The sequence below is a fragment of the Bos grunniens genome, chromosome 29 (genome assembly GCF_055505025.1).
Source record: "Bos grunniens cultivar Pamir isolate PY7600 chromosome 29, Bosgru_T2T1.0, whole genome shotgun sequence".
Taxonomy (NCBI): domain Eukaryota; kingdom Metazoa; phylum Chordata; class Mammalia; order Artiodactyla; family Bovidae; genus Bos; species Bos grunniens.
In genome coordinates this window covers 29,419,467-29,425,466 of record NC_141193.1, presented here as the reverse complement: position 1 = coordinate 29,425,466, position 6,000 = coordinate 29,419,467, and the positions used below count along the sequence as shown (strand labels likewise).

At 35.2% G+C, this 6,000-nt stretch overlaps 1 long non-coding RNA gene across 2 annotated transcripts in view; it reads right to left on the bottom strand.

Annotated features, from left to right (window-relative positions):
* Positions 1-317: 317 nt before the first annotated feature.
* LOC147342461 (uncharacterized) overlaps positions 318-6,000 on the bottom strand; it is a 32,241-nt gene continuing 26,558 nt past the window's right edge. The window contains exon 4 of one of the 2 annotated variants that reach the window (XR_015157832.1): positions 318-784. This is a non-coding gene — a long non-coding RNA (uncharacterized LOC147342461). Of the gene's footprint in view, positions 785-3,017; positions 4,766-6,000 lie in introns of those variants that run through there. The other variant, XR_015157833.1, reaches the window with a different exon arrangement.

Genomic DNA, 6,000 nt, shown 5'->3' with positions numbered 1-6,000 from the left:
TTTGGAGCTTCTCCTCTGTCTGCTGTTTCTTTAAAACAAAACAGAAACCTAAAATAATTCTTATGCTAAAAGAAGCGAATTTGTGGGTGGCAAATTCTGCTCCCCTAGAGTAGCAATGGACCAATGGACTGATGCTGAAGCTGAAGTTCCATTACTTTGGCCACCTGGTGGGAAGAGCTGACTGTTTGGAAAAGACCCCGATCCTAGGAAAGATTGAGGGCAGGAGGAGAAAGGGACGACAGAGGATGATCAGATGGTTGGATGGCAACACTGACTCAATGGACGTGATTTTGAGCAAATTCTGGGAGATGGTAATGGACAGGGAAGCCTGGGGTGCTGCAGTCCATGGGGTTGCAAAGAGTTGGACAGGACTGAATAACTGAGCTACAACAGCAACAAGCTCTAGCCCAGAAAAGTAAAACACGTCAAGTGAAGCATGTCAAGACAATTACTGTTCTAAGTAGGTTTGCTTGCTTGTTTGTTTTATTCATTTCTTATTTTCATTTCAAAAGCTTAACATGGCTTTACCTGGTCACAGTCTGATAATTTGCAACCCAGTAGGGGAAGAAAGGGCTTCCCAGATGGTGCTAGTGATAAAGAATCTTCCTACCAATGAAAGAGACACAAGAGATGTGGGTTCCATCCCTGGGTCAGGAAGATCCCCTGGAGTACAAAGGGCACCCACTCCAGTATTCTTTTCTGGAGAATTTCATGGGCAGAGGAGCTTGGTGGGCTACAGTCCAAGGGCTCACAAAGTCTTCAGACAAGCTTGAGCAACTGAGCACTGTGTGAGGAGAAGCAACGGAAGAAAAATCAGGTAAAAGGTAAGAAGGGGTAGAGAGAAAAAATAACAACAAAAATAAATCAGAAACCATAAAATGGAATTGATGAATCCGTTGGTCAGTCAATTCGTTGGATAATGAATGATTTACTGAGTAGCATTTATCAACTCCAAGAGTAACATAGCACCATACAATTTACCAAGCATTGATAAGAGCAATGAAAAAAACAGTGGGGTGGCAAAGTAAGATTAGACAATTTCATTAAGATCAGAAAACTCTCAGAGAACTTGATATTTGATTTGAGATTTGAATAAATAACACTGTTCCAGGCTGATGGATATTCATCCCACATTTCAATGTCTCAGGACATTACGGATTTGATTCCATTTTTATTCTACTTCTTTTCCTCTAGAGTGAGAACATTTTGTCATATGTCTTTCCTAAAAATGAATTAGGTTAAATTGCCTATAGTTCTTTATTGGAATTGTTTTAATCTTCTTTGTGTCTATATTTATTTCATACTTATATGTTTCTAAAATTATTTGTTCTTTATCTCTTCTTTGTCATACTTTCAAAGTTTGTATATATGTCATTAATTTATCCTTTTTAAAGCTTCTGTTTTTATTAACTCTATTCCTTCATTTTTATTATGTAAATTTCTATTTTTTCTCTTTTAGTCCTTTCTTATACTTTGCACAGGCTCATTTTGTTAGTTTCCTAATGTAATACAAGGAGAAGGCAATGGCAACCCACTCCAGCACTCTTGTCTGGAAAATCCCATGGACGGAAGAGCCTGCTGGGCTGCAGTCCATGGGGTCCCTAGGAGTCAGACATGACTGAGCGACTTCACTTTCACTCTTCATTTTCATGCATTGGAGAAGGAAATGGCAACCCACTCCAGTGTTCTTGCCTGGAGAATTCCGGGGGCCAGGGAGCCTGGTGGGCTGCCGTCTATGCGGTTGCACAGAGTCAGACATGACTGAAGTGACTTAGCAGCAGCAGCAGCATATAATATGAAAATATCATTCACTCATGTTTAATCTTTCAATTCTTAATACATTAATTTAAGACAGTAAATTTTCTCCTTTTTTATCTCTGGGTCTTTGCATTTCTTCTGCTGGAAGACGTTGTTCCATTGCCATCTTAACTCCAGTAACCGTACTTACATATTTTTCTGAAAATTTAAGATTATATTTTTATTTTTAATGCAATTACTATTTGTCATTATGTCTAAATTTTCTAGTTTGTTTTAAAATTTATTCTCAATACAAGAGGTATAGCTTTTCATCAAAGTGCTCTTTCTTCAGTTCTAAAGATTATCTGCTTTATTACCTATGTATGTTATTATATGTCTTCCTTCTGGTCCTCCTGTTAGTTAGATGTTGGAACTATTTAATGTATCATCCATATTTCACAACTTTTCTTTCATATTCCCCAGTTCTTTCTCCATCTGGTGGTGTTTTCTTGTTTTATTCTGTAACAAGATCTTCCAGACCTAATTAATCTTCTCAGTTCATCCTGATCTTTTGTTCTTAATTTCAACTACAGTTTTTATTTTTGAGTTATAATTTTTATTCATTTACATAATAGTGTGTTAGTCACTCAGTCGTGTCTGACTGACTTCCCTGGTGGCTCAGAGGGTAATGAATCTGCCTGCAATGCAGGAGACCTGGGTTCAATCCCTGGGACAGAAAGACCCCCTGGAGAAAGAAATGGCAACCCACTCCAGTATTCTTGCCTGGAAAATTCCATGAAGAGAGAAGCCTGGTGGGCCACAGCCCATAGGGTCACAAAGAGTCTGACACTACTGAGCGATTAGCCCTTATTTTGTCTTACTTCATAGTTCTTATTTTATGACTATGGTTTACTCTTTCATGTAACCCAATTAAAGTTGAAATATATAAATAACCCAGCTGAAGTTGAGACATATAGAGTCATATAAAGGTACTGGTCATATAGGAAATATTCAGTGCTAGTTATTATAATTATTATTATTATGCTTATTTGAAAGTGCAGCTCTGCCTCCTCTATTACCATTTTCCTCTGTTTTAAGTTCCTCCATGTGTGCTCAGTCACTCAGTCATGTCCAGCTCTTTGTGACCCTGTGGACTGTACCCCACCAGGCTCCTCAGTCCATGAGATTTTCCCAGAAAGAATACTGGAATGGGTTGCCACGACCTCCTCCAGGGGATCTTTCTGACCCAAGGATGGAACCCAGGTCTCCTGCATTGCAGACAGATTCTTTAGCACTGAGCCACTGGTGAAAAATTCTTCCATATATTGAGCTTTTTTTTTTTTCCTGTCTTGGATTTTTCGCTCTGTTAGATGTCCTGGTTGCATGCTTATCTTTGGGCCTGAATTTCCATTTAGACTATCTCTGTGTCTATTTGTACAAACTGATTTAAGAGAGTAAAACATGTTGGATTCTAGTGCTGTTGCAGAAGGAAGTAGTATCTTAATTGGATTCTCAGTGCTAGAATTCTACACATTTCCCAGGGGAAATGCATAATGTTTTCATGTAGTCATCAGATCTGTTAAGAATGAGCAGAAGTTCAGTATTCAGGAATTTTTGAAAAGTCTATATCAATAGAGTTAATTTTACTATCAATTTAAGCCCAGCTTTACAATCAGAAGAATACATGTAATAAGACAGTTAATCATATAAACTTGGAAGTCAAACATGATTTACAGTTGAAATATTTTAGTTTTAACTCTCCTTCTTCCTAGACATTCCTTTGGTGACTGCATTTAACTTCAGTAAACTAAGATGAGAAAAAATTGCTAGGTACATTATTATTATTTATTCTTTTGTTTTGTCTCCATTTTGGTTTTTCTTAATGCCACTCTCTTGTTAAATCTGTATTTATTTTCTCCCCAATCTTCATTTTTAGAATACTTACTTAGTAATAAATTTTACACTCCATTTTTATAATATGAGGAATTGCATATAAAGTTAGTAAAATTACTGTTGAATCCCTCTTAATTGTAATGTCCTCAGTATACAACAGATGGAAGATGTCTTGGTATGCCTCCAAAAGAACTATCATATATAACTATTCAAGGAAGTAAGCTCATTTTCTTTAAAAAAAAATAATTTTAAATTTAAGGGACTGCAAATTACATTGCTATTCATTTCCTAAACATTCTGGGTATCCTTAAAAATTCTTTAGTCTGGATGTATTCAAAAGGACAACTTTAGAAAAGTAGGTTCAATGATTGTGTTAAATATGTGATCTCATTGACTCAGTATGTTGTTGAACCTAGATATGATATATTTGGAAGTGCAGGTAACTGCAGAATGATTGTCGTTTTGAAAAGATTACTTTATGTCCTTAAAGAGGTTATATAACTCTAATAAAGACTCAATAGTTGACTATGCTCTCATTCTTTGCCTATATTATGATAGTCTCGTTTTCAGTGAATGGATGAACAAACATTAGAATCTAAATCTGAGTCTTAGTCTCTCAAATGTTTTATTTACTTGGTGCAACTACAATTTGAATTGTTGCCCATTTAGATACATGACAAAAAATAAATTTCTAAAACATATAAAGGCATATTCCCTAATATAAAATATTCTTTGATTATAAAGGTGGCTTCTGTACATTGCCATAATGCCATATATAATTGTGTTTTTTCATTTTATTATTTCATAGAGTATGGCATTATAATTATCTTCCCCTGTATTTTAACATTATTTTATTTGACTTGTATATCTCCCATACAACAACAGCAACATTGACAAGTGCACAGAGTTCAACTATTGCCCAAGAATTTAAAATTAAAATATTTATGATCTTATACGATAATAAATGCAATAGCATGCCATTATTGGCTGGCTGTGCATCTGTTCTCACAGTAATTCAGATCTGGAAGGGAATATAATCTTGAGCTGGAAGAGATAACTGCTGTCAGTTGCCAAAGCCATATTTTTCCTTTGATGCATTAATTTGGTCAGTAACAGCACTTTTACCCAGGGGGACCTATTTAGAGAGGAGAAAATAAATCAACGTGTTGAAAATGCTTTGTTGTAAGAATGAGCAGAATCAGAATAGAAATCTGCAGACCTATTTGTTCCTCAAAATGAAATGAAAAAAACGATTATTTAAATGGGAACTAGTTTTACAAGCATTTAAAGGCTAAAGTAACTTTTGAAATTAGAAACCATTTTAAAACAGTAGAATTGATGATTCATAGACTAATTACAAATATTTCTGAAAATGGTGAGAGAAGACTTATGGTCTTTTAATTAAATGAAGTAATTGGCTTTTATCAATTCTAGTTAAAATGCATCTCCCACAGCTGTTCAAGTGTCATATTTGGCTGAATAATGACTAAGTTCATAGTATTTTGCTGTCTTAAAATTGATTATATATAGTGGGTAGGGAATAGCCACATAGTGGGTGAGAATAATAAGTTGATACACATATAGACATTTAACTTCTGTTTTCCATGATTGCAAAAGAATACTATGATAAAAAAAAAAAAAAAAAAAGCAAGAAAGCTTTCTCCTACTGGCTCTAAAACTTCACTAATTTTATCAGTCAGAGTTCAATCACAGAAGCAGAACTACTGTAGTACATTCAGACAAAGAGTTACTGGGATTGGAACTTACAAAATTTAGGAAGCTAGTTAACTAGCTTTGGGGAAGTTGTTTATTCTGTCTGGTGCTGTGGCCTGAAGTCAGGTGGACAGGCAATAAGGAAGGGAAGATGGACATCCAATGGAGACAGCAAGACTAAGAAAATTTCAAGGGTAAGTGAAGTCCATGTGGACAGATTGAAACTTGCAGATAAGTGATAACATGTGTAAACTGCCTCATGCCCGGTGACCTGCTCTAACCTCAGGAATGTTAAAAAAAAAAAAAAATACAGCTGTTATTTCACTACTCTCTTCACAAAGAAATCTGGCTAAAACTAACTCAGAATGATAAAAGAATTTCTGGGAAATGTACTTCTACGTTTGGCTAAGTTGACACAATACAATTCCACTACAATTTACCCCTTGTCAACTTAACATTTCTAGACATCTTTATTATTAATCATACTTATCATAATTTCTAAATAAAACAATAGCAAAATTGTTTCCATATAACATAGTACAACTGTCTTCTGTACAACCTTCTCCTTAAAATAAGATACAAAACCACTTTATCTCTCTTTAAGTGATCATTTCTCTTCTATATAGTCACATTTCCTCTTTGATATCTTGTAAATCA